This window comes from Pipistrellus kuhlii, unplaced genomic scaffold (genome assembly GCF_014108245.1).
Source record: "Pipistrellus kuhlii isolate mPipKuh1 unplaced genomic scaffold, mPipKuh1.p scaffold_m20_p_18, whole genome shotgun sequence".
Lineage (NCBI taxonomy): Eukaryota > Metazoa > Chordata > Mammalia > Chiroptera > Vespertilionidae > Pipistrellus > Pipistrellus kuhlii.
In genome coordinates, this window is record NW_023425493.1 from 20,535,970 (window position 1) to 20,559,124 (window position 23,155).

At 40.4% G+C, this 23,155-nt stretch overlaps 1 protein-coding gene across 1 annotated transcript in view; it reads right to left on the reverse strand.

The window, feature by feature from the left end:
• Positions 1 to 21,867, reverse strand: part of PAPPA2 (pappalysin 2) — a 295,333-nt gene extending 273,466 nt beyond the window's left edge. The window contains exon 1 of the mRNA XM_045583190.1: positions 21,783 to 21,867. The gene's annotated coding sequence lies outside the window, so the exon portion shown is untranslated. The remainder of the gene's footprint in view (positions 1 to 21,782) is intronic.
• Between the last annotated feature and the right edge of the window lie 1,288 nt (positions 21,868 to 23,155).

The window sequence follows — 23,155 nt, forward strand, 5'->3', positions numbered from 1 at the left end:
GTGATCCTGGAAAGGACTCATGGTATAAGGTAGGACAGGTATTACAAACCCATTTATAGCTTTAAAAACTGAGACACCAGGAGAGTAAGTGAACTACCTAAGGTCAGAATTTCAGCTAATGGTGAGCCCAAGACACACAGGTTTCCTTGTCTCATGGCTTCTTCTCTGCTGCACTCATTGAAATTGGGTAAACATTGTAATTAAATCCCATCAAATGCAAGACAGGGAGTTAAACAGGAAGGATGAGGGGAGATGCAGCAGACTCTCAGGGGATTTTTCTGAACATTGTCCATTAATAAATAAGATATAAACAGTTTGCCACTTGTCTTGCAACTTAGCAGCTACTCAACTTTTAATTAACTGAATAAAAGCAGGAAGCCTGACTGAAAAATGGAACAATTTCTATTTCAGTTCAGAATGAGAAGAGGTTTTATTTATTTATTTATTTATTCATTCCTCAATTTTAATGTAGCACTTCTGATGGCCTGAGTACCCTTTTGAAACCAGATGTGAAGCCAGACTTTGACAAGCTGGTTCAATTCAATCCAACAAGTGTTACAGAGTACATTCTCTGTATGCTCCTACCAGGGGGATCTTCAGACTTGTGTCTGGGTCCAGCCCTGATTCCGGCTTCTCTGGCTTCCTCGGAGTGGCTCAGGCTTCTTCACACAAAACCCCACTCTGCAAATACGGGCTCCATGAGAACAGTTATTAGATTAGAATGTAGCACTTGTCCCATGGCAGTGAGCCCTGGAAGGCAAGGCCCATTCCCTAGTCATCTTCACATCTCAAAACCTAGAGATGGTCTGCAACATTGTAGGCCCTAAATAAATCCATCTGATACATGAGAAAATAAATGCAGAATCAGTTCACCTGAAACAGTTCACTTGATCTCTGAAGTTCAGGCCTCCCATTGTGAAATGGGTTTAGGCACACCTGCCCAGCCTGAGTCACAGAGTTGCCAAAAGATGAAATGTTTATTTATTGTCTGGCCCTCTTACGCACATGTTCCAAAGACACAGTAAAATTAAAAACCTGAACACAGAAGCCCTGTTACTCTTGTTCATGGTTGGATCCCCACTATATACACTAGTACCTTACTAAAATGTTCAATTAATGTTGATGGAAAGGACGACATTGGTACAGAAAGGCACAGAATACTTTATAAACACTACTAGAGGCCCAATGCATGAAGATTCATGCAAGAATGGACCTTCCTTCCCCTGGCTGCTGGCACCTCCTTTGCTCTGGTCCAGAGCCACCTTTGTACTGTCCCATGCTGCCCAGAGGCTTGGAGCAGCTGGGGCAATGCAGAATACCTGTGTGTGGTCCCCCCCCCCCAGCCACTTAGCACCTGTGTATGCAAATTAACCTGCCATCTTTGTTTGGTTAATTTCCAAACTCACTCCTGATTGGCTGGTGGGCGTTGTGAAGGTACAGTCAATTTGCATCTTTCTCTTTTATTGGTGTAGATGGCCTCTACCTGACAAGTCATGAAACCTTACCCCAACCTTACCCCCATCACACACACACACACACACACACACACACACACACAAAGTGTAATAGGTTCTGGTCATCAGAAAGCAAAGTATGCTGAGAGACTGTCTTGTTTCAGATCTGCCCCCTCTGTCAACCAGTCTTGTCACCCACTACATGAGGAGGGTCACACTCACCCTTCTCTTTCTCAGAAGGGGAGAGTTTTGTCTTTTCAAACTTTATGTGATGTGAGAGTGGTGAGATCAGGACTGAATCATATCAACAAAGCCAATATCTGAGAAGAATGTCTGTCATCTGTTCCAAAATTCATCTAGAACTCATAATGCCATTGGAGGAGATGAAGTCACTAAGCCAGGCTCAGAGGGACACTTTGGTGCAGACAAAGAGCCAGAGCAGGAGCTGAGAGCCAGCCAGGCGGGCCTATACCACCACCTTGGAACTGGAGTGGGTATATGGGTGCCTCTGTGGCCTTCCTGAACCAAATACCTCAGCAAAGGCACTTCCTGAGGATTAATGAGTCACAGAAAGGAATAACACCTCAACCATTAACCCTGACCAGCTATAAATTCTCAAGAATTGCATGGCCGAGTGCCTGCTCCTGCTATATTAAAGTGAAAATGCATTTTTAAAAAGCCTATGGATATTTTTTTTAATGGACAACAATCATATTGGTGCCCAATGGGCCTTTCCAAAAATTGAATACCTCAGCCTGGGGGCCTAGTCCTTTACTCAACTTGTTATGTTCCTCCTCCTCCTTCCTGCAACCTGCCCTTTGCTCCTAGAAAATTGAAAAACCCTACATAAACTGAAAACACTGGGATGATAGAAAGAGAAGCTAAAACAGCTTGTAGGAGCCCCAACTTGAGAGCAGGTGCCAGCTCTGCAGGTGGGCTCAGTGGGCAGCCAGACAGGGGAAAATTAAGAGTGAAGACTGCCATGGTGCTGGAATCCTCAATGACTTCTTTGGCATTGAGATCCCCAATGTAAATGTGATGGAGGAAGCCATTTTGGGCCATTAACAACTTTGCTAAAAAAAAAAAAAGTCTGGAATAGTCAACTACCTCTCAGAGCCCTGGGCAATAGAACTCAATGCAGGTGTCAATGTGGGAAGGAAATGATGGGGGCAGGAGGTAGAAGACCTGCAGGAAGGTGAGAGACATACCTCCTCTTGGGGAAGGTATCAGGTCCTTGGACAATGGATATCAGGGTGGTAAGTGGAAAGTAAAAAGTGGAAAGTAAATACTGGATCTTCAATGTCTTTACCAGACTAATAATATTTTCTAAAACACATCCAGGTAGGGGATGACTAAAGATAAACAGAAGCCAGAAGAGAAGGCAAATAAAAGAAGAAATGAAGGCCAGGGGACTTAGCAAGAGTAACATAAGCATTGCTTTGGGCAGTCATGGGATGCTGAAGTTCCTGGGGGTTCACCAACTATTAGGTTACCCACATTGGGTAAAATACATACCTACTCTGTGACTCAATTTTTCTACTGAAAATATCTCTTTCGCTCAGAAAGTCACTCTGAGTAAGGAGTTAATATTTGAATACCTCAAGGAGACTTTGGAGATTCCTATTCTATGTGTGAGGGAAACCCATTATAAGAAAGTCTGTAGATTGACAAAACTAAATGGCCTCTACATTGTATAACCATAATCCTCCTCTGTGTACAAAAGTCCAAAAATAAAGACCAGATGTCTTCAAATTGCTGACGTTGGTTTAGCTGGTTCCACTCTCTCACAATGATTGCTAAACCAAGCTTTCCCTGGACGCCAAGCTGAGGATTTCCATCATTGTATTATTGGCTTTTTTTGCCACAATTTTCCTGTTCATGTATACAGGCACCCTTTTGGCCCCATCAAGTCCAGAATGGAATTTTCCACTCCCTAGAAGATGCTTCTGCAGAAGCTCAGTTGAAACCTATTATGTACTACTTGTGCTTCTCTTAGCAGCCTTTTCTGGCATCAAAGAGCCAGTTTCTCATTAACAGCTGGTTAGAACAGTGGGGCCTCCACCAAACTTGTACAAATTCTGTTTCCCCCAGAAAAACTTTGTGAAGATTCTGTCCCAGGCAGCTCTTCCAACAACCTCTCCACCCTGCAAGGTCCCAAAATGTGTTGGGAGGCCCAGCCTTTGGGTAGGCCAACTGGGGGGTAGTTTTCCCATTTCCTGTTCATCCAATCATTCTGTCTCATTCCACATGTTTCCAAACTGTATTAGGTAGGGGTGAAACGTTTCCTGGGTATCTTACTCATGTTACAGGTTGGGCATACACAAATCTAATTCCCATCCCAAGATGCTGAAAAGGTAGAATATATTTTTTAGGCCCACTTTTAAGTGGTCCAATAAGATGTTTTCCATATTGGAAGAATTGCTTGTTGTTCAGTATAGGTGTGGAGCAAACCGTTCTTACCAGTTTGGCTCAGTGGCTAGAGTGTCAGCCTGTAAACTAAAGGTGTGGAGCAAACCAACATCATAAAAGCTTTTAATCTTCTTTCTCTTTCCGGGAAAACACAAATGAATCTGCAGTGGCAATCCTAGGGAAAGTACTGTGGGTTGAAAGAGAGAATGAGAATTTGGTTTTATCAGGAGTGATGACAGAGATAATGTATGGAGATCACCAAATTCAGCCAAAAGGCCTCTTGCTGCCCCTGAAATGCACCAGAGATGCCAAGTTGAGTAAACACCTGCCTTTCATACCTGGTCTTTCCAGGTTTGGAAACAAACCTGGAGTCCTATGATTATATAACCTCAAAAGGTCTAAAAACCAGGTAATCTCTACCAATACATAGAGATTTTTAAATCTTTGGTTTTATAGTTTGTTTTTATTTGTTTGAATTATGCTAATTGGTTTGCAGTGAGCCAGCTAGCAACCCAATTCCATTTTTTCTGGAACCAACAGTAATACCTTTCCTAGGTGACTTTTAAATGATTACATGGCAGAATGAAACTAACCAGCCATGTGACTTCATCTGCCTTTTATTAAATTACTACTGGCCTGGTGCACGAAATTCATGCAACGGAAAGAGGTCCCCTTAGCCCAGCCTGCACCCTCTCCAATCCAGGACCCCTAAGGGGATATCCAACTGCTGATTTAGGCCCAATCCTCGGGCCTAAACTGGCAGTCAGACATCCCACTCACAATTCAGGACCACTAGCTCCTAACTGCTCTGCCTGCCTGATCACCCCTGACTACCCCACCACTGGCCTGGTAGCTCCTTATTGCCCCCCCCCCCCCCGCCAGCCTAGTTGCCCCTCACTGCCCCCTTCTGCTGGCCTGGTCAACCCACACAGCCTGCTGCTCAGTCACTTGGTCGGCCTTCACTAACCACCCCCCCCCCCCCACTGGCCTGGTTGCCCCACATAGCCTATTTGTTCAGTCATTTGGTTATCCCTCACTAACCCCCCCTCCCCCCTGCCAGCCTGGTCACCCCACGCAGTCTGTTCTGTCATCCATTCGTTGTTTTGGTTGCAACTGTCACTTAGGCTTTTATATACAGTATACAGACTAGAAGCTCAGTGCACAAATTCCTGCATGGGTGGGGTCCAGCCAGCCTGGCCCCAATCAGGGTGGATCGGAGCTATAGGGAGGAGACAGCAGATTTGCTGGCAGACCCACCCCGATGAGGGGGAGGGGAAAGCTGGGGGAAGGGGCCATGGGCAATTGGCTGGAGGGCCCTGCCCCCAACTGGGGTGAAGGAGCCAATTTGGGGTGGGGCTGGCCATGGGGAGAGCCTGTGAGCAGTGGGCCAGCTGACCCTGCTCCCAAATGGGGCTGAGGAAGGGACTGAGGGAGGTGGGCCAATCAGCCCCACCCCTGATTGGTGTGGGGGGGATTAATCGGGGATGGAGCTGGCTGGGAGGAGGGGCCGCAGGCCAATCAGGGTTGATAGGGGATGATCGGGAGTGGGGCCAGCCCTATGGGTGGTGGGCCAGCCAACCTTCTGCAGTTCCTCCCCCTGGACAGCCGGCCCTTCCCCCTATTAGGGTGGGAGGGGTGATCATGTGCGGGTCCAGCCTGGGGGAGGGGCTGGGCTGATCAGAGTGGGGCAGGCAATCAGGGGCGGGGCTGGCATGGGGAAGGGACACAGAGGGGGTTGGCTGGCTGCCCTGCCCTCCATCAGGGTGGGAGAGGCCAATCAGGGATGGGGCCAGCCAGGGGGAGGGGCTAGAGGAGGTTGGCTGGCTGGCCCCAACCCAGATGGGGACAGTTCTCTGGCCACAATGGGCATTATAGCAATGGGTTGTTCTAGTCATTCCAGCGTTTTGGTCAATGGCTTTATATATATATATATATATATATATATATATACACACACACACACACACACACACACACACACACACACACACACAGACAGACAATTACCTAGGTCTATAGCAGAATGGACTTCACAGATTGAACACACAAATTGAACATGCTTAATCTCACCCCAGGAGCCCTCCTTGTGTTCTCTTCAGATCTGCACACCTGCCATGAGTAAAAACTCTTCTGGCTTCTAGTACCATAGATTAGTTTAGCTCATTTTGTACTCTATATAATTAGATTCAAAGACTGTGTATCCTTTTGTGCTTGGCTTCTTTTACTTAACATTATTTATTGAGATTCATCATGTTGTTGCTTTTAGTTGTAGATTATTTATTCTAATTGCTGCATATTACTCCACTGTGTGAAAAAATGTCACAACTGAATTATCCTTTCTACTGTCAATGGGTATTTGTGTAGCTTTCAGGATTTGGCTATTTTGAATAAGGCTGCTATAAACATTCTTGTGCAAGTCTTCTGGTGCATTTCTGTTTGATACACACCTAGAAGTGCAACTGCTGGGTCATAGGTGTGGCACGGAATCAGCTTTGGCAGATGCCAACAAACACTTCTCAAAGGTGGCATTTTCACCTGTAATTTTCTCCTTGTGTATGTTTCGCCTGTGATTTTCACCCTCCATCACTGGCCTCATTATCACAGAACTTGCACAGAACTAGTTAAAGACTACACAGCTGCAGTCCTACCCCTCCTGTGGATGCAAATCCTTGAAGGGCATGAAATCCCTAAAAATTCTCAGACATATTTTAACCCTATAGATACTCTGAAAACATGATCTTTCCCTAGTGAGGGAAAAATGCAATTGGGGGGCAGTTCTATGCTGCTGGTGTTACAGATTCCAGGGTAGAACAAGTTTTGCTTTCATAAAGTCCAAAGCAATTACAAAGAAGCCTTTGCAAAAGAGATGGAGGTTGGATCAGAGCACTTCTGCTTTCCACACACACCACTGCAAAAGTCCCAGGAGGTCCATTGGAATAGAGACTGGTTAGAACCCTTTATAATCCCAAGGAGAAGTCATCCTAATGGTCTCCAAAAATGGAGTGTAAACCACAGCTGTATGGAACTTTGAAAATCTATCTTTTGTTGCTAATCTCTCTGTTCTGAAAGGGTGGGTGGGGGATATATGAAAGCATTCAAATCAACAAACAAGTTCCAGACAATAGTTCCTGTCCTTGCCCAAGGCTGTGGTTGAGTTTTTTTAATAAGCTCATTGGGATTTATTCTTGTTACTGTACTTTACTCATTAGCTCTTCAAGTTGGATACCTCAGGGTGAAGGCCCCAAACTTTAGTATTCTTCTAAAGGGCTCACTAACACAGGACGAAGGAATGTGGGTGGTATGGGGCTTACTACTGGCTTCAGCAAGATGCCGCATGCCTGGATCTCCTTCCCAGGAAGGAGGTAGGAGCTGGCAATAAGACACAGGACCTGACAAACTAGGCTTCTGCAGGAGTCTAGACAAGAGTGCATCAACATGTGGATTCTGGTGTTGTAGAAAGTCCTGGGCTTTACTAGTAGATCAACTCCCTCCAAAATGTCCTCCCTTACAGTTTTGGTTGGTTTTCCTATAATCGTGGATGAAAAAGCATTGGGAAAATGCCCTTTGACTGATCAAAGTTGCAAAGTTACAAGGCTGTCATCATTTCCTTTGACATTAATCTGGTAAAAAAAAAAAAAAAAAAAAAAAAAAAAAAAGCCCACCTACCACAAGACTTACTATATAATTCCATGAGTCTTTTTTCCTAAGTTCATTATGGTAGTGTGTTTGTGAATCATGTTTTTCAAGAGGTTTACTCAATGGGACAGGAAAGAAGAGGAATAAGTTCATAAAACCACCACACCAAATTGAAGCTTTACAAGAATATGCTAAACTTAACACTTGCTGCTCCCCAGCCTTTACTGTAAAGACACTCTATTATTATACTGTTATTATATTACACTAATCTAGGTAATTAGCCCCTTCCAGGGATCCTAAGTGTCTTTTAAAAACAATTTATATTACATACCCTCTCTGTCTAGTCTCTTTACCATTCAAGTTATTGGTGTATTTCCTCTCTTGTCCCAACTTCCTCTCCTATTTAATTCCTATACTGACCAAAGTAAATTTTTCTCCTGCCTCTTCTACTCAATTTTATTCTACCATCCTGGCCAAATTATTTATTCCCTAAACGCCACCTCCCTATATCCATGTACTTCCCAGCCCTTCTTTATGACTCTCATCCTCCAGAATATCTCTCCTATTTTACTTTATGGTTCCAAAAAGAAAAGAAACTAAGACTCACTACCCCTCATCATGGAGAGAGGATGGACATGAACAAATGTTCTCAAGTTGGAATATGGTGAGTGAATGACTAAGTCATAATTGCCCTTCTATTGTGGGATTAAACAAGACATAGAATATTATATGTTGTCAGAACAAGACAAAGTCAACATACTCTAGATTCATGTAGATGCTACTGGCTTGTCTGTGTCCAAAATGAATGGGGAACCTGGAATTGCCCCTGGTCAACTGAAAAAAGAATTATACAAGTTGTGAAGCCGCCGAAACCGGTTTGGCTCAATGGATAGAGCGTCAGCTTGGGGACTGAAGGGACCCAGGTTCGATTCCGGTCAAGGGCATGTACCTTGGTTGCGGGTATATCCCCAGTAGGGGGTGTGCAAGAGGCAGCTGATAGATGACTCTCTCTCATCGATGTTTCTAACTCTCTATCTCTCTCCCTTCCTCTCTGTACAAAATCAATAAAATATATATTTTTTAAAAAGTTGTGAAGCTAATATTTTTTTTTACCTTTGCAAGCAGCATTTCTTCACTACTGTGGATTGGGGAGAAGGTAGGGTTGTTCTGAAAACATGGAACACTTAAGGAAAGAGAACCCAAAATACTAAAAACTCAACTTTCACAAACGTAAAAACTTGTGCCCTGCCCAGATAAATGCAGTTTTTCCAAGATACAAATTTCATGGACAAGTTCAAGGAATTAACGGGATATTTGATCATTTAACCACGGAGCAAAAGCTAGTTCTTTATCCAAATTTTTTCCTCAAATCTTCACATCTAATCCTTCCCCAGCCCACTACCCCTTGGGTAGCTCATGGTGTCAGATTCATCCTTCAGATTCTTGGACACAGGCTGTCTCTACAGGTCTTAATAAGAAGAGAAAAAATGACAAAGATCAAAGAAACATGTGAGCTCTTCTTTCTCCACTCTGGCACCTGATTAGATCCATTGTCCTTCCTTTTTATAAAATTCTTCCCCAAAATGGTGCTGCATGAAACACGTGCTTGCAAGAGGAGGCATGGGGTCGGGGTAGAGGAAAGTTGAGTGTGGATGGTTCAGGTCATAGTGACAATGAGTTCTTTCAAAAAAGACATCTTTTAAAAAATAAATAAATAAATAAAATAAAAAAAAGCCCAGATCTGAGAGTCTGTAAAATGACATTCAACTGAGTGTCTTTCTTTAAACATAAACAGATGTATAATGTCCACCAGCCCTCCAATGGAATAATGTCTGAGTTCTTAGCACAGTGTGCTTAGATATTCATTGAGAAACGATCATTTAAAAACTGTATTGTCTAAAGAACTATAGTTAAAATAATCAAAGTCATTCTTTTATTCAACTCACAAGCACTGAATATCTATCCTGTGTGTGCCCAGAAACTGTGCTAAGAGATAGTATGTTCACCTGGGTAAGAGGCCTTAGCCCTGAAGGAACTTTTATTTTAATGGAGGAGACAAAATAACAAAGAATTATTATAACACTGTGAGGCAAATGGAAGGAAAGAAAGGAGGAAGTAAGAGATAATGAAATAATAATATAGAAAAGAAAGCACCTAAATCTACCTGGGGAATTTGAGAGTGATTTTAGTGGATGACACTAACATGAATAATTAATAGTAGCATTAGCAATAACCATTATTGTAATTTTTATTGATGGACCCTAGAGAATCTGGGTGACATGAATAATATGGGTTAAATACATGAAAAGCATCTTTGTTTAGGTTAGAAAATTCCTTGCATTCTGGGGAACACCTAAAATAGGCAGTGAAGAATTGTGGAAGATGGTTTTCAGTGCTAACAAATGGTCATTGGACAACAGAATCCCTTGCAAAATTACAAGGAAGCCAAATTATGTTAATAATTGCTAATAAGTAACTATTCTAAGGACTATGTCATATTTTCTAAGAAATGTTTACTAAATTTTCAATACTGTTGTAATTTAATTCACTATATATGACAGAATGTCAGATATATGCAAAACATTATTCTGAGTGTAACAGAGAGTCTGGGGATAGAAAAGCATGGTCCCTGCTCTCAAGGGGTTCTTTGTGTAACTGGATATGTTAGATATGCTTATAAGAGACTATAAATTAATTAAAGTAACAAGAAACATCATAGCTCTCCACTAGTCAATTTTCCTCTGGCCAAGTACAAATATCATCCTACAGGTCTAAACTGAATTAATGCTGATGTTAATACCTGCTATAACAAGAAGGACTGAGAATCTTCTTATTGGGGCAGAGTCTACCCCAAAATCAAGGTTCCCTTCTTTGACTGTGTTCTGCCTTCTGCTTTAGCCTGCCCCTTGTCCCTGATCCTTTCCTAGCTCCTCAATCTGTCTATCTACCAAGCCTTTAGACCATCAGTCTTGCCTTGCCCTACTGTGGGAGATCTGTGTCCTTTTGATTTCTGTCCCTCTGCCCAGGTTAATCCCACTTGCAGGTTGTGACACACAATATACATTCCCATGACATGCTAGACTGCTCAGCTGGCTCCTGACTGCTGACCCTTGGCCCTTAGATCTGGTTTACTCTTGGAACTCGCTCTGCCTAAGTCTTTTCAACCCACACCTAATCTCTGTTTTCCGTATTAAACACTTTGACATTGAAGGTACATTGGTAAGGTCTTAGAGAGGCAGAATAAAAATCAGTGAGTAATATATCTGATTCAGTTGTTTGAGCAGAGATAATGGAGCTAAACTATTTGTTAGTAAAATAACTGAATTAAAAAGACCTTTTGAAAATAGAATTTATGCTCTTAACTGAACTATGAGAATGATCAAAATCACCAAATTTAATATCCAAACAAGAAAAATGTGTTATTATATGGAAACAGCTACACTCTGAGAATTTTATCTCAAGGTCCCAATATATCATACAGTCATTAAAGAGCTAGGAGGACTTTGGAATATGTCCAGTTAAACCAGCATTCAGTAAAAAAATCTCCTATTGGAAAAACCAATATGGCATCATAAGGTGTATACCTGTATGTGCTGCCTCTCACAACCACACCAAAACTACAACTAAAAGACAAAACGACTATCACCCAGAATCATGGGAAAGCTGGCTGAGTAGAAATTTTACAGCTAGAAGGAAAGAAAAAATCACATTGAGACTGGGTAGGACTTGCAGAGGCGCGGAAAAGCAGAGGTATGGAGGCATGCGAATTGGGATGGCAACTGGATGTGCTGTTATTTTCAATCAGGAAGGAGATACAAGCTCCCGATGGCTTTGAATTCCAGTTTCTGGCGAGAACTATGGGGACTCAGACTCCTACAGGGAAAAGCTGGACTGTCTGGCATCAGGTCAGAAAGTGAGGGTGGCTTTCTTGCAGAAGTGCTAGCAGGAATCATTGTTTACTGTGCTGGGGTGTGGGACACGGAGCTGCGGAGACACAGAGATGGCTGACTGGCAGCCATCACTGTTTGCTATACCCTGGTGACTCCCTGAGATCCCATTCCACCTAATTTACAAACCCACCCAAACTATGTGCAGCGGCTTTTACATATGAATGGCCTGCCCTTTCCCAACTTAAACCAGCAAACTGCAGTTGGGTCAGACAAATCCAAAACTTCCAAATCCCAAACAAAGAGGAGAAATCTGCAGATTTCCCTGTAGATCCTGCTGGGTGACCTCAGACAGTAACTGACTTGCACCTTCTTGGAGATCCAGGAGCCAGTATACCTAGTGGTCAGTGTGAGACAATATCAGATTTCAACTCCTCATATCCATAAGTGACACACTCAAGAGGCAGACTCAGTGAGGACCAAAGCCCCACTGAAATTAAGTTCTGGCCCATAAGGGTGTCTCCAGTACAGCAGTTCTTCCCTTATAGACATAGCAGGTCCTCACAGCGAATTGGCCTGGAGATCAATTCTTCTTAGTGTACCAACAGCAATCAAGGCTTAACTACAACAAGATTGTGCACCCAGCCCACAAAAGGGTTCACCAAGAGTGTCCACCTCAGGTGATTGGGGAGGCTGAGCCACTGGGCCCTATAAGTCACCTACCACACAAGGGCACTCTATCATCATAGGGAAGCAGCCAAAACACAGAGACAAAGAAACATGTCACAAATGAAAGTAATGGCAGAAAGCAAATGACTGGATATAGAGTTCAGAACCACAGTTATAAGGTTACTCAAGAATCTACTAGAAACATCTGAGAAACTTAGTGAGATCTTCAAGGATCTTAATGAGAATGCCAAAAAATCGAAAAGGACTAGTCATAAATTAAGCATACACTGTCTGAAATAAACAATAATATACAGAAACTCAACAGTAGACTAGAGAACCCCAAGAATCAAACCAAAGATTTGAAATAAAAGGAAGCAAAAAACACTCAACCAGAAAAACAAAAAGAAAAAAGAATCCAAAAATATGAAACTAGTGTAAGGAGCCTCTGAGACAACTTCAAGCGTACCAATATCCAAATTATGGGGGTGCCAGAAGAAGAGAGATAACAAGATATTGAAAACCTATTAGAAGAAATCATGACAAAAAACTTCCCCCACCTGGTGAAAGAAATAGACTTACAAGTTCAGGAAGTGCACAGAACAAAAAGGAATCCAAAGAGGACCACACCAAGACACATCATAATTAAAATGCCAAGAGCAAAAGACAAAGAGAGAATCTTACAAGCAGCAAGAGAAAAAGTTATCTACAAGGGAGCACCCATATGATTGTCAGCTGATTTCTCAACAGAAACTATGCAGGCCAGAAGGGAAGTGATGAATAGCAAGAACCTACAACCAAGATTACTCTACCCAGCAAAGCTATAATTCAGAATTGAAGGTATGATAAAGAGCTTCACAGATAAGAAAAAGCTAAAGGAGTTCATCACCACCAAACCAGTATTATATGAAATGCTGAAAGGTATTCTTTAAGAAGAGGAAGAAGAAAAAGGTAAAGATAAAAATTATGAACTACAAAGTGACAACAAATACTTATCTATCAATAAGTGAATCTAAAAATCAAGTGAATAAAAAATCTGATGAAGAGAATAAACTGGTAATATAATAGAATCAGGGACATAGAAAGGGAGTAAACTGACAATTCTTGGGGGGTAGGGGGTGTGAGGGGTGATTGGACAAAATGTTACACCAATGGATGAGGACAGTGGCAGGGAGTAAGGGCATGGGGCAGGGGGGAGGGAAATATGGTGGAGGGAGCTATAGTAGGGAAAAGAGGAACATTTGTATAATAATAATCTGAATAAAGGTTTTTTTTAAGAGAAAAAAAAAGAAGAAAAGTCTCCTGTCAATCATCCTTGATAGGTAGAAAGCTCTCCAACCTCATTTATCCAACCACTAATTGGATCATGTTCTGTGTGCCAGCTTTAGTACTAACACAGGAGATATAAGATATAGGCCACAATAGAAGGTACCAAGGTATTTTTCTTTAAATCTCTGGTACATACCTGAACTGGTTTGGCTCAGTGGATAGAGCATTGGCCTGTGGACTAAAGGTCCCAGGTTCTGTACCGGTTAAGGGCATGTACCTTGGTTGCAGGCACATCCCCAGTGGGCAGTGTGCAAGAAGCAGCTGATTGATGATTCTCTCTCATCGATGTTTCTATCTCTCTATCCCTTTCCCTTCCTCTCTGTAAAAAATCAATAAAATATATAAATAAATTTAATAAATAAATAAATAAATCAAATCTCTGGTACAGTTGTTCCTAACACTATATGGGTTTTGTCCTCCCTCCTAAATTCTTTAGCATGCCTGCTAGACCACTGCTAGTCCACCTTACTTCCTATGCTTACAATAAGATAAGAAATTCTATAGTTTACTGAGGACCTGGGAATATCTGATCTTGCATTGGGTCCCAGTTTTTTTACATTGGGTCCCACCATTAAAATGAATCTTCCTAATGAAGAGACAATTACAGTAATCCAGATTAGAAATAACAAATACCTAAGCCAAAGTAAGGAGGTATGACAAATACAGAGAACGGATTAAAGCAGCATCATTTTTTAAAGAAAGAATTGGCAAGACCCAGGGATAATAGAGACTGAAGAAAGCTGACTTGTATGCCTTTGTATTAGTGTCTCTGTGTTAGATCTGCCTACTATCTCCCCTGGATAAAGACAGTGTGATGGAAAGGCTTTATAGACCATGAATTGTAATAAAGAAGAGATGGAGAGAAACCAAGATGGCGGCAGAGGTAAACACCTAAACTCCTGCCTTGCACAACAATTTCAAAACTACAACTAAAAGACAAAATGGACATCATCCAGAACCACAGGAAGGCTAGCTGAGTGGAAATTCTACAACTAGAAGGAAAGAGAAAAGTACACTGAGTCTCACAGGAGCTGTGGAAGGCACAGGTACAGAGGAACAATTGTAATAATCTGAACAATAAAGATTTATTAAAAATAAAAGAAAAGAAAAAAGAAGAGGCAGTGCTTCTTCCTGAGTTATATTCTGTTGGTTTTTAAATAGATAGCATCGATCATCTCCCATTTGAGATAGTTTGGTGTAGGCTCATTTACCCTTAAGAAAATGAAATAGATTATCTTCACAAAGTTCTTTCTAGCTTTGTTGTTCTGTCTTTGGGCTTTACTTCCTGTGCTAAAACACGCACATTATGTACTTACAGCATTTGATCCAGTAGAGCCAGTTTATGTGCACTTTAACCATTAAATTTTTTGTTATATGAGTGTATAATCCACCCATTATTATTATTATTTTCTCTTTTCTGTATGTTGAATACAGGAATTTATTATTAGGGCAGTAAATGCATTTTAAAAAATTCTCTAACCAACTAATTCCCTTCCAAGCTTCAATAATATGTGGGCACAAGGTGAACCTAATGATTTCTACCCATGAATCTACTACACGTGAGCTATCTTCAATGGTCCTCTTTTGAAGCACTTGTTAATCCCAGAAAGATTGTTATGGAAAATTCTGTGCTGGGATCCAGGGGTCACACAAAGAAATGCATATGTGTCAACCCTGGAAAAGTATCTTCTGCATTCCAGTAACAAACTGTTTTGGAAATGTTGTCCCTCAGAGGATTTCATGACAGATCCAATTAAAGTCATGGCAATAAAAAGGGGGATGAGACACAAATGGCTACAAAGAACCATGAAGTGTTAGAACTACAAGAGGTTAGACATGATCTAGTCTAATTCCACCATTGAAAATTAAGGAAACTGAGGCAGTGGGTGAGTGGCATAACAGGACTCTCTCCAGCTCTCCCGACTTTAGGTCCTGTTCTTACCCTAATGTGCATTGTCTTCATGGAATCCCAGAGTTGTACAAAGCAATGCATTCTGGCTGAGACTCAGATATGCTAGCATGTGGAACTGGACGCCCTCCTGTCCAGAGGTCATCTATGTGCACCAGGCTATTAAGAGTAAGTGTCATGGAATGTTTGTGAATACTTCGATAAGAATCTAGCTAGTACATCCTTTTACTGCTATTGGACCTATGTCCTCATGGGAAAGAACTTGAACTGTGTCCATAATTGAGGTCTAGACAAATGCAGACATTTCTGATAGATTGGGAGGTCTCAAGGGAAGCTATCCTCCAAAGAGTGACAACCAGGCCACTGAAGGAAAAATTATCATAATTGGGGAGAGTCTTCAGAGGGACAAACTTAGTATCATGGCCTGAGTGCAGGACAGGAAGCAGTTATTCTGGGTACAATCTGAGGCTGTCCTTAAAACACTCTCCATCTACTGGTAGCCCCAACCAGCCTCCTGGGATGCCCATATGTCCAAAGCCAACGAGAACTGCATAAAAAAAATATACAAAAGAAATCAATCTTTCAAAGGCGTCTGCATTTCTGACAAGAAAATGACCTCCACAGAGAGCTGGATGATGTAAGTGAAAGATTTTTGCCACTAGGAGCCAAGCAGCTATGTCAAAGATGCCCTACTGGAGCTACATATAAGAAAGGAACAGGTTTCCTCACCAGCAGAAGACTCAGAGTACAAAGATGGCCGATATGAGGAGAAGCTTCAATCAGCAGCAGAAAGAAAATACTTATCAAGGAAGTAGAGGTTGAGAATAGGTCATCAACTGTGCCAAGGCATCCAGAGTCTAGCACAGCCAGAATGGCATACTAGTGCCAATAGCCTTGAGGTGACTAGAGCAAAGCCACATGAGATGCAACATGTTAAGAAAAGTGCAAGAGCAGCACTCTGTGAGCATCAGCTGTAAGGCAGCAACATATTTAAAACAAGTCTTAATAAAGATCAGGGCAAGATCGTAGCTGGAACAAATCAACTACATTATCAACTCTTTTCTCACTGCCATGTTCCATACACTTAGTACTTGCTTGATACCTAAATTCAGACAGTCACTATTCATGGTGCAGGTTGGGTTCCCTGGGAGGAAGGAAGACTTCAGAGATAGCAAGTGACTTTTATATGCAAGACCTTTGTTTGGAGTCCTCTTGGGATCAAACTTATTGGAACAGATGAAAGCAACATTGAACCCAGAGAGAAATTGGTGTGTAACAGTAAAATCCTCAGCTAATCCCCTGGGGAGCTCTGAAACTGGAAGGCCCTACAGAATTGTCCCAAATTTGGTAAAGGGATGAGTCTTCATACTCTTGGATCAGCCATGTGGATGGACTACCTCCAGGAAGGAAGGATAATCTTAGCTGACATTCAGCAGAGGACAATCTCTGGTGAGGGGCTCTATTATAAGCCATCAGTTGCCAACTCCCAAAAAGTTGGGGAATGAGTGTTTTGATCCTCACAGAAGGATCTGGAGGACCACAACACATACCACAATTATTTTAATAAATGAAGGGATAGTCTAAATTATATGTGCAACCCCACCAACTTTTTGAGGATTCCTGAAGCCATAGGAAAGAAAATAATGTTGAGGTCCAACCACTTGAAAGATAAGCATAATCGATCAGCATGTTTAAGGAAAAATTTTTCAAGTAGTACCAGCCTGAGTCTATAAACTAATGAGCACTTGGAGCATCCAGATTCCATTAAGACTGTGAAAAGTTAACAAAATCATTCAGTCCAAACTTCACCCTAGGGACTACCTGCCTGGATGCCAAAAGAGTCCAATTGCCAGTTTCCTCATACCACTCAATAAAAAAAAAAAAAAATGTATTATGGATTTGTGGGCCTATGACTCACCTGTTCTCTACCTCAGAACTCTATTTAATAATGGAACTTCTAACTAAATAGAGATCCAAATAGTTTCTTAATGGCCTGGAAAGTATTCAATGACCCTCAAAACAGAAGTCCTAGGGAATATAGCTTGTAGCTGTTGCAGGTTGAAGTCTTCACTACATACTGTGGCCCACACAGTCAGATGTGTCATTGGGTGCTAAAGAGTAGAACCAGGGGACCCACACCCATCTGGATGAAGAGCCTGCATATTTGATTCATACAGTAATCACCTGACTGTATAAAGGAAGAGCTTTATATGATGACCCATCCGTAGGAAAACATGGCCTCAAAAATGCCCTAGCCTCTAACAGAGTTGACTCGTCTCTCCCATGAGAAGGAATAAGTAAGAAGATTGAGAGAAAGGGGGTAAAAGTATTGGTAGAAATGTCCCTCTTTGTGCTAACATGGATCATAGATTGGGAGATATGAACCTTCTTCCCCAAACCACATAATAGTTGCTGGTTGAGGCTCTCTGTGATCATCTCCAGAATGAGAGGTGCACTGTTTCCCAGAAAACATTCCATTTTTGAAGACCCTCATTGTTAAAATGGGGATTGCACTCATTCATTTAGTCATTCATTCACTTATTCTGATCTGAAAACTGGTGCCATTCAAGTTCCACTCACTGGTTCTAATTCTGCTAACCAGGACATCCAGAAATACCTGTGCCCTTATACTACTACATTAAACTGACTAATTACCCTTTCCATGTGTTTTCTAAGCACACTGGAAAAAACCTTCACAACATTTATGAAATTATGCTGATAGCATATGTGTTCCTAAAAATGCAGCTTTCTAGACCTCAACCTGCAGGCTAACTCAAGAGGTCTAAGGAGGTGGCGAGGACTATACACTGTTTAATGGATACCCAGTTGTCCACAACTCCTGCATGTTTACCTCTGCTGCCCTGGCATTTACTAGAGGGTTCTGAAAAAATGCTTATTGAATAAAAAATTAAACATGAAAAAATTAATGAAGAGATCTAAAGATAGTTGTTAACAAATTACCTGTAAGTTCTTTCCTTTTCAGAATAAATGGATCCCATTTTCTTCCCAACAGACTATTCAGAATCCTGTCACTCTCCTCTGAAGCAGTACCACTATCAATATTCCTGTTAAAATGTGGTGCCTAAAGTCCAATTCATCTTCCACATGTAGTGGGTGCAAGGAACAATTCTCTCCCTTGATGGAAACACAAGAATGCTTCTAACACAGGATGAGATTGCAATAAATTCTTTCACCAACCAAATGACACTGTTGGCCTACATTGCCCTTACATTCAACTAAAACTTTTAAAAACTACCCCGCCCATCTTGAACAGAAGCAGTTGGTTGTTTTTTGTTTTTTGTTTTATTAATTGTAGTACTGTTCTGCTACCACTATTAATTTCATCATAGTACTTTCAGCTCATTGTCCCATTCTGTCTAAAGCCTTTTGAGTCTTGATTCTATCATCCAATATATTAGCTGTTCCTCCCAGCTAATATATTAGCTGTTCCTCCCAACTAATATATTGTGTCACTTCCCTGCCAAGCCTTGAACATGGTCATGGACAGATCCAGCCTGAACAACTGTGTGAATGGACATCCAAGTTTCCCATCTGTAATGTCTGAAATCTATACTTTCCACTATAAAAGTTAAGATGTTTGCCTCCCTCAGATTTTTAGCAACCCTCTGCTTTGTCATTGTCTCCTCAAATATCATTAGTGTCAACTCCATGCATACATTTCCAAGTTCACGACTTACTGCCCCTTAATCTAAAATCCTAAATATGTTTAAAGCAGTTGGAAGCCCTCTTGCTTTTACTTACTCATCTTAGTTTTTTATTCTGCCTTTCAGTTTTTTAATTCCTTTTTCTTTGATAGAGAAGAATGAGGAAAATACCAGTTAGAGAGGTCTATTATTATCTTCAACAACTGTTAGCATTGCCTCAACTACCTTTAAATAATGAAACAGTCTTTTAACATTTCCTTTGCTCCCAAATTCCATTTTATTCCATCTTCGTTTTATCACCACCACCACCCTCTTGTTTTTTGTTTTTGTTTTTAATCTTCTGGGACATGATAATCTTGTTTGGTAACTTTTAAATGTACACATAGAAAAAAGACTAAACCTTTATAAGAGCCAAGTTCAAAAGCAGAGGAGCTGTTAGGCAGAAAAGAGGAACTCTGATGTGAATTAGAATCAAGTAGCTGTTTGAGAATTTCCAAGTCCTCAAAGAAGCACCCAGGAGGTTAAATAACAGAGTCTCTGAGCTTGAGGGCAGACCAATAAAGAAATGTGGCTAACATGAAATGAAATTCATTTAGTGCTCACAGAATAATGGGCATTTAAAAAGTAATTAAGGACTTTCTTCTGAAAAACCAGTTTAATGTTTTATTGTATCTCTGCTCTGATATTTTTTATTTATGAAAACCAAAAAATTAATCAAATTATGTGTTCTTGTTTTTCAATAAAGTTACCTAATATAAAAATGTTAATTAAAAAAGATACCTTAATATAAAATGAAAACTAAAGGATGGCACAATCTAATGTCATATCCCTGACTCTCTATTTCTCATAGCTAAAAATGGTCTACACCAAGTTCAGTTTACCATCAATGACCTCCATCAGTGACCTACTATAACTATGCAAAAGAGAAGCATAATTTCTAGAAGAAGTTTATTTTCTAAGAAGACAGTCCAGCCCCTTTAAGTTATTAGTAATGAATTGTCACAAAGAAGTTAACTATGTATAATACAGTATTCAAATTTGATAACCAAAAGATTAGGTAGCAATGAAATTAAAAGAAAACACCAAAACAGAGATATTTTGGTTTGGCTTGGTTTTTTTCTTACTTTCTTCTCCTTCTTGCCACACCATGTCTGCAGGGATCAAAGGGAGATTCTAGGTGAGACAGTTTCCCATTCTGATTCCAAATGCCAGAAATTAAAGATAATTTAATTTCAGTATTAGATATTTTAACTTTTAAAGTGACCCGAGTTCATTTTACTGGAGCATGTAGCTTTGCAGAAAGTATAGGATAATGATTTATTTATTTTAAATATATTTTATTGATTTTTTTACAGAGAGGAGGAGAGAGGGATAGAGAGCTAGAAATGTCGATCAGTTGCCTCTTGCACACCCCCCACCGGGGATGTGCCCTTGACCGGAATCAAACCTGGGACCTTTCAGTCCTCAGACCGACGCTCTACCACTGAGCCAAACCGGTTTCGGCAGGATAACGATTTATTTTAAACCCTTCAGAAATGAAATTTGTTACCCTTGCACAGGAGAACAGAAAAGGAGAAGACACAGCCATAGAGAGAAGGCCAGGTGAAGACAGAGGCAGAGATAGGAGTTATGCACCCACAAACAAGGAACACCTTGGAGTCATCAGAAGCTGGAAGAACAAGAAAGGATTCTTCTTTAGGGCCTTCAGAAAAGGCACTTCCCTCCCGACACCTGGATTTTACACAACCAGTTTTGAACTATAAGAAAATAAATTTCTGTTGACTTAAACCACCAAGTTTGGGATAAATTTTTTGCAATAGCAACATGAAGCCATTACAGCAGTTTATCAGAATAACATAAATAAGGCAAGTTTCAAAGACTCATGTTTCCCTTTCTACCTTTCCCCCATCTTCAAGGCCCAGTCAAGTCTTTCTCACCATACATCAATCTGTTTCCATCATTACCTCTCTTTCTCTGACCCTTCTACCTCCCTCTTTTCTTATAGGTACTCTTATGATTGCATTGGGCCCATCCAGATAATTCACTATGACATCCCTATCTCAGGATCTATAACTTAATTACATCTGCAAAGCACCTTTTACCATGTAAGGTAACTATAGAAAGAGGTTATAGGGTTAAGCCTCGGACTGTTCTGCTGGCCCAGATTACTCTGATTCCAAACATAGACAAAGACATTACAAGAAAAGTAAATTAAAGACAAGTATTAATTATGAACATAGATGCACAAATTCTAAACAAAAGTTTAGCAAGTTGAATTTTACAATATATAAAAAGAATATCACAGCATAATCCAGAATACAAGGAACATTTTAAAAATCAATCAATATAACATCATATGAATACTGTAAAATACAAAAACCATATAGCATCTCAATTGAAGCAGAAAACATATTTAATGAAAGCCAAAATCCATTCCTGATAAAAATTCTCAGCAAACTTAAAATAAAAGGAAATTTTCTCAACCAGATAAAGGGCATCTGTGGAAAACCTAAAGCTAACATAATACTTAATAGTAAAAACTACATGAGTTCTCCTTAATATTAGGAATAAGACAATGCTATAATATATTCTCACCTCTATTCAGACACTGTACTAGAAGTTCTGGCCACTACAACTAGACAAGAAAAAAATAGAACATGTCTATACTGAAAAGGAAAAGTCAAATGCATTTGACTATTACAATAAAATGCAAACCTTTCTATAGACATTTACAAATATTGTAAAACTGAATAAAATATACATATAAAAGAGAGTTTTAAAATAGACCCAAAGTAAAATATTTATATAAAAGACATAAAATAATTACCTATACATAAAGAATATAGTGAAGTAGACAGGGAAATTCAGAACTTCTCTGAGTAGCTGCTTTATAGGTTGACTTTGGACTCGTGTACATATTTTACATGGCTGTAAAAAAATTTTAATCATTCCAAAAATTTTTTTTAAAAAAAATAAAGAATCAAAATGTGAATCCAGCTGGTCATATAACCACAGAGAGAGGAACTTCAAAAATAGCCTCCAAATCATACTGTTGGTGGAAGGACTGGTATTATTATTATTATTATTATTAAACAGCTGTGTGTGTATTGTGGGATAAGACAAATGAGTAGGTGACAGTCTATCATTCCTGTTGCAAACCAAGATTCTCAGCATACTTAAGAGGAAAATTTAGATTTCCTACAGCCACATAACTATTCAAAGAAATTCAAAGAGTGGAGAGTCTAGAAAACTAGGGAAGATTAAGTTACATTTGGCTTCAAGGTAAATGGGAGTTTACTATCTTTGGAAGTTTTCTAGGAGTAATGGTAAGAAATGTGATCAAGTTAAAAACAGCAAAGGAAGAGTCAAGTGCCTTGTGTTCAAGCCTTGGATCTATTATGGCCAACTCTGAACTGAAGGTTGTAAACTGGATAATTTTTAGGGTTTCTTGACATTTTCAAACTCTGTCATAGTCCCAGCAAGCATATGAAAATGCTAGCAGCCTAATGTTTTAGTTTAGTAGTTTCATTACCAAATAGGCTGACTCATCAGCAAATGTCCAATCTCTCTTGAAAGGTGCATAATATATATACAAAAAAAAATAATGATATCCCATGCCTCTCAACCAGACCACAGCAGAACACTGGCACCAATATGTTTATCTGGAAGGAAAAGTAAAAGAGACTATATCATTAGAGAGGATAACTATAATAAAAATCTCAGGATTGCAAAGCCCAAAAAATACCAATTTACCACAAAGGTCCACAAATTGAAGGCCACATTTGCCAGACATGGAATTCCTAAAAGGATTATCTCTAATGATGAGACACAATCATCCTCAAAGGAATTTTCACATTTTGCCAAAACATGAGATTTTGAACACTTCACAGTCAGTCCACATTACCACAGAGCCAAGCCCTTTGCAAGGGGTTAGTGGTGAAAATCTGAAAGAATGAAACTCTAAAACACATTGGCTCACAGTGAGACTAATGATAAAGGCCCATGCCTCAGACTATTTAGAGCAAAAAATGCACTGTGGGCAACTTCCAATTCCTTTCCCCGGTTATTATAGTCTCAGCATCTCCCCTCAGCACTATTGTCTATGCAAGGAATGTGAAGGCTTATGGCACTGAGTCTACCCCTCACACAAATACTGTAAAATGAAATAAAAACAGATACAATAAGCAACTCATGCCACCA